The following is a 10,760-nucleotide window of genomic DNA, read 5'->3' on the forward strand; positions in this document are numbered from 1 at the left end:
GGTCCTGTAGAGTTGTAGTCATGTTCATTGGCTGACATTGAGAGGTGGTGTTGTTGATTTCTGACAAACTTTGGGAATGCTCTCAGAAAGAGAGTGCAGGAACCATCTCCAAGTCCATGCCATCACAATGTCTTCCAGTGGGAGAGGAGAGCAGGTGAGCATGCCATCTTCTGGCCATCCTGAGAGATACACAATATTATGGTCTGAATGTGAATGATGGTCTCCCTCCAAGAGTTATGCCTACGAGAACTGACCAAGATAAAGTAGAGATAAAGTAGGAAGCCAACATGTCGTAGTATAGATTGATGTATAATCAGCGTAATGTAGAGTTTTTGAGAATTGGAAAAAGTTGAGCTCACACACACCACTATTAAGATTGTTATATACATCAGTTGGGGTCTCTATAAGGTTCAATATGAGGCCCTGAACCTAGCATGAAGTATAGTCAAACTTTTTTGCCTTGGGGTAAGTTAAGCAAATGGTTGAGCCAATGTCAAGTTGAGCAAGTGTTTTCTTCCCAGGGGTAATGTAAGTCATTATCGATGGGATATAAGATAACAAGGTCAGGCCTATATTAAAAATACAAAGTGTTTGTTAGGTGTTAAGCCTGTGTTAAAATGTGTTTAATATTATTAAAAGACGGTTTGGGAAATAAAGATAAACATGGTTTTAAAAAGGTAGTGGTAATATTTAATTCTGTAGGCAGCTTAAGGTTGGTCAATTTATCCCATACTCAGGGAAGTTGTGCCAAGAGACTACTATTTTGGGGCAAGCTATGTTTTCCAAAACTGTTATGTTTACATGAATTCTGATTATTTCAAGGGATACACAACATCCTGAAACAAACTCAGCAAAAAATAAACGTCCTCTCACTGCATTTATTTTCAGCAAACTTAACATGTGTAATTATTTGTATGAACATAACACAATTCAACAACTGAGACAAACTGAACAAGTTCCACAGACATGTGACTAACAGAAATGGAATAATGTGTCCCTGAACAAAATCAAAAGTTACAGTCAGTATCTGGTGTGGCCACCAGCTGCATTAGGTACTGCAGTGCATCTCCTCCTCATGGACTGCACTAGATTTGCCAGTTCTTGCTGTGAGATGTTACCCCACTCTTCCACCAAGGCACCTGCCAGGTCCTGGACATTTCTGGGGGGAATGGCCCTAGCCCTCACCCTCCGATCCAACAGGTCCCAGACGTGTCAATGGGATTGAGATCCGGGTTCTTCACTGGCCATGGCAGAACACTGACATTCCTGCCTTGCAGGAAATCACACACAGAACAAGCAGTATGGCTGGTGGCATTGTCATGCTGCAGGGTCATGTCAGGAAGGGTACCACATGAGGGAGGAGGATGTCTTCGCTGTAACGCACAGCGTTGATATTGTGGGTTTGTGCCCATAGGCAACGTTGTTGCCGGTGATGTCTGGTGAGGACCTGCCTTTACAACAGGCCTACAAGCCCTCAGTCCAGCCTCTCTCAGCCTATTGTGGACAGTCTGAGCCCTGATGGAGGGATTGTGCGTTCCTGGTGTAACTCGGGCAGTTGTTGTTGCCATCCTGTACCTGTCCCGCAGGTGTGATGTTCGGATGTACCGAACCTGTGCAGGTGTTGATACATGTGGTCTGCCACTGCGAGGACGATCAGCTGTCCGTCCTGTCTCCCTGTAGCGCTGTCTTAGGCGTCTCATAGTACGGACATAGCAATTTATTGCCCTCGCCACATCTGCAATCCTCATGCCTCCTTCCAGCATGGCTAAGGCACGTTCACACAGATGAGCAGGGTCCCTGGGCATCATTTTTTTTGTGTTTTCAGAGTCAGTAGAAAGGCCTCTCTAGTGTCCTAAGTGTTCTTAACTGTGACCTTAATTGCCTACCGTCTGTAAGCTGTTAGTGTCTTAACGACCGTTCCACAGGCGCATGTTCATTAATTGTGTATGGTTCATTGAACAAGCATGGGAAACAGTGTTTAAACCCTTTACAATGAAGATCTGTGAAGTTATTTGGATTTTCATGAATTATCTTTGAAAGACAGGGTCCTGAAAAAGGGACTTTACTTTTTTGCTGAGTTTATATGTAGAAATCTTTGTTAAAGAATACTATATTTCCCTTGATGGAGTGATGCTGAATGTCAAAATAGATAAACTTACCCCACTGTCCCCAATTTGTCAAATCATTTCTCATTGAACCCAGTTCAAATTCACACTCAGCAATGCACTTATCAACCACTTAGCAACAATTAAAATATTACAAAATTTGAACAAGACACAAAATTACAATCCTCACATCCTCACAACCCTATGTTATTAACTTACACTCACTCAAACAGACCCAACATGGCAGGACAGTGACACTATGCTCCCCATTTACCTAATTAGGGCATGTGCCACTGACATGGCCAGTGAGCCAAGCAGCATCTTTGCCCTCTTGCCCTGAAGAGACTGGCACTGGGGTTTAAGCATTTGATTGGCTCTCACTGGTGTCAGCAGGGCAACATAATCAGAGTGCCACTTCATTCTGAAGCCTGAATAAAGGCAGCAAGCACTGTGAAATGTGCACAAATATGGGTCTGGAGTCGCCAGACTGTAAGAAAACGGCAGCATGTAGGCAGATTGAGATACCTTCCTAAGAGAAGCATTACAAACATAGGCACAGACACATGCATACACACATACGATAACATGTACGTACTATACACACATGTACACATGTATTTTGAATTGTAGATATGTGGTATAGGATTAGAGGCCTGAAGGCACACGGTGTGTTGTGAAATCTGTTGTGAATGTATTGTAATGTTTAAAAATTGTATAACTGTCTTAATTTTGCTGGACCCCAAGAAGATTAGCTGCTGCCTTGGCAGGAACTAATAGGATCCATAATAAATACAAATACAAACCTTGGTGCTTTTATTTAGTTATTTTTTCTGCTTTAGTTATTAAAAAGTTCTCTGTGTTTTTAACAGATTGTTTATGTTGCGCTCTAGGCTGATGTATAGTACAACACCAATAGATGTCATTGTGAAGTAATACTGTCATATGGCCAATAGGTGGTGCTGTCTAGCTGCTGGACAGTAGATCGTGCTGCCTCAACATAGCCAGCAGGAGGCTCTCCAATAACATTCAGGCTACTGAGGTGACAAACACTAACGTAGTTTTCATGTACCAGAATTTATGCCAATGATGAACATGCCAGAGGTAGAAAACCATTATGACCTATTAAGTATATATCTTAAATGCACCTTGTTAATAATAGCTCCCAACTACAACATTACGATGAAACATCCTCAAGTCAAATATTTTGACAAGTCTTTTAACACGCAGTGCTAAACATGATTGATTGTGTGAAAGGTGAACTGTTGAGGTTAAGACAGTTTTATAACACAGTTTTATAATGATCATCGCATGGTTTAACAATCTATTTAAAGTTGTGAATGTATGCTATGTTGTGAAATGAAATGAATAAGGATTTTAATAGGCCTATGAGCTCTTCCCTAAAGCTATGCCTAGTTAGGTAGGTGGACACTGCAAACCCTACTTCTGCTATTATAAAAGCCTTAAAATATACAGATCCACACAGCAATTAATGAGAGTACTTCGAGCTACATTGTTTTGCACAGTTCTTTAACAGTGGGTATATATAAGCAGGAAGGCCCGAGGAGGTATGGTATATGGCCAATATACCACGGCTAAGGGCTGTTCTTATGCACAACACTACGCGTACCACAAACCCCCGAGGTGTCTTATTGCTATTATAAACTGGTTACCAACGTAATTAGAGCAGTAAAAATACATGTTTTATCGTACCTGTGGTGTGCGGTCTGATATACCACGGCTTTCAACCAATCAGCATTCAGGGCTTGAACCACCCAGTTTATAATACTCTATACACCACACAGACTTCCTCTAAATGAGTGGACTTTGGATAATGCTATCAGTCCCTCCACTTCCACTTCAGATATTTATTGAAGAGGGGTGAGGTGGTGCAGAGCGACACACACACATGCACACGCACACGCACATGCAAAGTTGAGACGTGGCCCACAACAAAAGTGGCCACAGAGACCAACAGCCTTTGTTTAGGATTAACAATTAAAATACTCCAAAGGACCCTTAATGAGCTGGCTGGCTTCTAGCCCAAAATTCCCCAAGGGAGGAGAAAACACATCCCAGCACATTGACTGGTAATGACCAACCAGATCCTTACTGACAGTAGAAAGCGTAGGCATACATGCAATCCTAAATATGGACTTACGGCATTAATGTTTTGTAGCATTTGGGATAAACATTGTTGGCAAATATTTTGCAATTCATTAAAAGGTGTAAGGAAAAACTAGAAATGGCTATTTGGAGGAAAGACTTGTTATTGGGACAATATGGCAATATCTGGTGCTCCTGTTTTGGTGTTTAAAGTGTACATTCATAACTCATACTGTACATAATACATACGGTACTTAACACATACTGTACATAACACATACTGTACATAACTCATACTGTACATAACTGTACATACTACTGTACATAACACATACTGTACATAACTCATACTGTACATAACTCATACTGTACATAACACATACTGTACATAACTCATACTGTACATAACACATACTGTACATAACACATAACACATAATACATAACACATACTGTACATAACACATACTGTACATAACACATACTGTACATAACTCATACTGTACATAACACATACTATACATAACACATACTGTACATAATACATACTGTACATAACACATACTGTACATAACACATACTGTACATAATACATACTGTACATAACACATAATGTACATAACTCATACTGTACATAACACATACTGTACATAACACATACTGTACATAACTCATACTACTGTACATAACACATACTGTACATAACACATACTGTACATAATACATACTGTACATAACACATAACACATACTGTACATATATACTGTACATAACACATACTGTACATAATAACATACTGTACATAACACATACTGTACATAATACATACTGTACATAACACATACTGTACATAAAACATACTGTACATAACACATACTGTACATAACACATACTGCACATACTGTACATAACACATACTGTATATAACTACATACTGTACATAATACATACTGTATATAACACATACTGTATATAACTCATACTGTACATAATACATACTGTACATAACTAATACTGTACATAACTCATACTGTACATAACACATACTGTACATACATAACTATACTGTACATAACACATACTGTACATCACATAACACATACTGTACATTACATAACATACTACTGTACATAACTCATACTGTACATAACACATACTGTACATAACACATACTTATATAACACATATAACTAACACACTGCACATAACTCACACTGCACATAACTAATACTGTACATAACTCATACTGTACATAACACATACTGTACATAACTCATACTGTACATAACACATACTGTACATCACTCATACTGTACATAACACATACTGTACATAACTCATACTGTACATCACTCATACTGTACATAACACATACTTTATATAACTCACACTGCACATAACTCATACTGCACATAACTCATACTGTACATAACACATACTGTACATAACACATACTGTATATAACACATACTTTATATAACTCACACTGCACATAACTCATACTGTACATAACACATACTGTACATAACACATACTGCACATAACTCATACTGTACATAACTCATACTGTACAATGTAGAGCAATGCATAATAATGTCAAACTCCCTGTAATACTTTTTGGATTTTAGTGGGAGTTTCATGAAATATGAAATACTTTTATAAGTGTATTGTAATGTGGTGAGGTAAGTAGTATTGTCGTTTGTATCATTCAGGGAACCTTTCAGAAGTGATTTGGCTTTAGCTTTATTTCTAACGATGTTTGCTCCTAGCAAGAGACTTACCTCACCTCTGGAAATCTACTGATTGAGGTTTCCTTGCTACACCTAGCCGTTTAGGTGCACACCTCACCCGTGCTCACTTAATGGAATCTCACTCTGATTGAACTCCCCATTATCCCACCAATATTCAGCTGAGCATGTTTTCTTTCTTCTTGCTCCAGATAGGTGTCTTATGGATTGCCAGCACTAAAAGGAAACACCTGCATTTGAAAGTTCTCCTTTCCTGTGTACTTACTGTGATCTTTCGATAAAGGCAGTGGCTGGGAAGCCTGACTTCATGCCTCTCGCCCTCTGCAGGGCGTGGTCTACAGATAGGTGGCAGTGTGACTCATGTTTTTGAATGGACTCCACCTTAGTTTCGTTCACTCTACCTCCCTGGGCAAATCTTGTGGATTTTTTGTGGTTCCTTACCACTGTTTCTACTGTGGTAGCTATGGGGGTGATAATTGACCAAACACAACACAACTGTGAGTGTGGATAAGAGCTAGCTTTGATCTCACTGCTACTTTAAGACTTGTGGTCCTGATAGCCATTGTTGTAGACGGCACTTGTTCACATTTTTTAGGATATTAAATTATATTCGATAAGACAGTTAATTTTTCCTGGCTCGGTGTGAGATAAGCTTTCTAAGGTTTCTGAATGAATAGAAGGTGATTTTCTTGGACTGCAGATTGGATCCTGTGCTTGGCTCCTTCCGTGGTGGATGACTGCTACAGGGTGATTAATGTGTTCATTTCCTATTATTAAAGACCAGTGCTGCAGGCTACAGATATGGGGCCCGTCATAAATCTTTGCCAAATGAACAGTCAAATAATCGCACATCGTAAATGAAATCTGGGCTCATTAATACTGACACCCAGACAAAGGGAGAGCACACACACGTCTGGTGTGTCGTGTGTCGTGTGAGTGTCATGTGTGTGTGTCGTATGAGTGTCATGTGTGTGTGTGTCGTGCGTGTGTCGTGTATGTGCGTGTGTGCGTGTGTGCGTGTGTGTGTGCGTGTGTTTGTGTGCAAATTTCAATTATATCACATACAAACACACACACACACTCGGCCATCCTGGCACACCACTCAGAACAATGACAGGTTAATGATAACAAGCTGACACGGAGGGTCTTAGTGTGTGCCTCTCCTCTGGATGAATACATCGATGTGGTCATCACACAGTGACCCACATTGTAAAGACAAAGAAATCCTAATATGTGAATGATAGAGTAAATTAACTCTATATAATAATACAATGACCTCTAAATAATAATTGAATTACCTATATATAGTAATATAATGACCTCTAATATAATATTATAATGACCTCTAATATAATAATATAATGACCTCTGTGTAATAATCTAATTACCTCTAATATAATAGTATAATGACCTCTGTGTAATAATCTAATGACCTCATTGTAAAAATATAATGAACTCTAATATAATAATATAATAACCTCTAATATAATACTATAATGACCTCTATGTAATAATATAATGACCTATAATATAATAATATAATGATCTCTATGTAATAATATAATTACCTCTATGTAATAATCTAATGACCTCATTGTAAAAATAGAATGACCTCTAATATAATAATATAATGACCTCTAATTTAATAATACAATATAATGACCTCTAATATAATAATCTAATGACCTCTAATATAATAATATAATGACCTATATGTAATAATATAATGACCTAATTGTAAAATAGAATGACCTCTAATATAATAATCTAATGACCTCTAATATAATAATATAATGACCTCATAATAATAATAATAATATAATGACCTCTAATATAATAATATAGTGGCCTCTATGTAGTAATATAATGACCTCATAATAATAATAATATAATGACCTCTAATATAATAATATAATGACCTCTGTGTAATAATATAATGACCTCTATGTAATAATAGAATGACCTAATTGTAAAAATAGAATGACCTCTACTATAATAATCTAATGACCTCTAATATAATAATATAATGACCTCATAATAATAATAATATAATGACCTCTAATATAATAATATGGTGACCTCTATGTAGTAATATAATGACCTCATAATAATAATAATATAATGACCTCTAATATAATAATATAATGACCTCATAATAATAATAATATAATGACCTCTAATATAATAATATAGTGGCCTCTATGTAGTAATATAATGACCTCATAATAATAATATAATGACCTTTAATATAATAATATAATGACCTCATAATAATAATAATATAATGACCTCTAATATAATAATATAATGACCTCTGTGTAATAATATAATGACCTCTATGTAATAATATAATGACCTCTAATATAATAATATAACGACCTCTAATATAATACCATAATGACCTCTAATATAATAATATAATGACCTCTATGTAATAATATAATGACCTCTAATATAATAATATAATGACCTCTAATATAATAATATAATGACCTCTATGTAATAATATAATAACCTCTAATATAATAATATAATGACCTCATAATAATAATAATATAATGACCTCTAATATAATAATATAGTGACCTCTATGTAGTAATATAATGACCTCATAATAATAATATAATGACCTTTAATATAATAATATAATGACCTCTAATATAATAATATAATGACCTCTAATATAATACCATAATGACCTCTAATTTACTATTATAATGACCTCTAATATAATAATATAATGACCTCTATGTAGTAATATAATGACCTCATAATAATAATAATATAATGACCTCTAATATAATAATATAGTGACCTCTATGTAGTAATATAATGAACTCATAATAATAATAATATAATGACCTCTAATATAATAATATAGTGACCTCTATGTAGTAATATAATGACCTCATAATAATAATAATATAATGACCTCTAATATAATAATATAATGACCTCTGTGAATAATATAATCCTTCTATTTAATAATATAATGACCTCTAATATAATAATATAACCCCTGATCCTTCATATAATACCATAATGACCTCTAATATAATAATATAATGACCTATATGTAATAATATAATGACTCTAATATAATAATATAATGACATCCCTTAATATAATAATATAATGATCTCTATGTAATAATATAATGACCTTAATTTACTATTATAATGACCTCTAATATAATAATATAATGACCTCATTTAGTAATATAATGACCTCATAATAATAATAATATCCCTTCATTTAACCAGAAATGACCCCTGAGATATAAAATATAGTGACCCTTGTAGTAATATAATGACACCACAACCCCTAATGAATAATAATATAATGACTTTAATATAATAATATAATGACTCTCTGTGTAATAATATAATGACCTTATGTAATAATATGACTCTAATATAATACCATAATGACCTCTAATATAATAATATAATGACCTCTATGTAATAATATAATGACCTCTAATATAATAATATAATGACCTCTATGTAATAATATAATGACCTCAATTTACTATTATATATCTCTAATATAATAATATAATGACCTCTATGTAGTAATATAATGACCTCTAATAATAATAATATAATGACCCTAATATAATAATATAGTGACTCTATGTAGTAATATAATGACCTTCATAATAATAATAATACAATGACTCTATGTAATAATAGAATGACCTAATTGTAAAAATAGAATGACCTCTACTATAATAATCTAATGACCTTCAATATAATAATATAATACCTCATCTGATAATAATACAACCTCATAATAATTTAATATAATGACCTCTAATATAATAATATAATGACCTCAATATAATAATATAATGACCTCTAGATATACTATTATAATGACCTCTAGTATAATAATAGAATGACTCTATGTAATAATATAATGACCTCTAATATAATAATATAGTGGCCTCTATGTAGTAATATAATGACCTCATAATAATAATAATATGATGACTCTCTATAAGAACATAATAACCCCTAATATAATAATAGAATGACCTCTATGTAATAATATCCCTTCATTATAATCTCTGAGACACCACAACCCTCATCCCTTCATTTATCCAGAAATACTCTCTGAGACACCACAACCCCACATCCCTTCATTTAGCCAGCAATATCTCTCTGAGACACCACAACCCCTCATCCCTTCATTTAACCAGAAATACCTCTGAGACACCACAACCCCACATCCTTCATTTAGCGAGTAATATCTCCTGAGACACCACAACCCCTCATCCCTTCATTTAACCAGAAATACCTCTGAGACACCACAACCCAACATCCCTTCATTTAGCCAGTAATATCTCTCTGAGACACCACAACCCCTCATCCCTTCAGTTAACCAGAAATAACCCTGAGACACCACAACCCAACATCCCTTCATTTAGCCAGTAATATCTCTCTGAGACACCACAACCCCTCATCCCTTCAGTTAACCAGAACTACCCCTGAGAAACCACAATCCCACATCCCTTCATTTAGCCAGCAATATCTCTCTGAGACACCACAACCCCTGATCCCTTCATTTAACCATAAATACCTCTGAGACACCACAACCCCTCATCCCTTCATTGAGCCAGTAATATCTCTCTGAGACACCACAACCCCTCATCCCTTCATTTAGCCAGTAATATCTCTCTGAGACACCACAACCCCTCATCCCTTCATTTAGCCAGTAATATCTCTCTGAGACACCACAACCCCTCATCCCTTCATTTAACCAGAAATACCTCTGAGACACCACAACCCCTCATCCCTTCA

This window comes from Oncorhynchus keta, chromosome 8 (assembly GCF_023373465.1).
Source record: "Oncorhynchus keta strain PuntledgeMale-10-30-2019 chromosome 8, Oket_V2, whole genome shotgun sequence".
In the NCBI taxonomy this organism is placed as follows: Eukaryota; Metazoa; Chordata; class Actinopteri; order Salmoniformes; family Salmonidae; genus Oncorhynchus; species Oncorhynchus keta.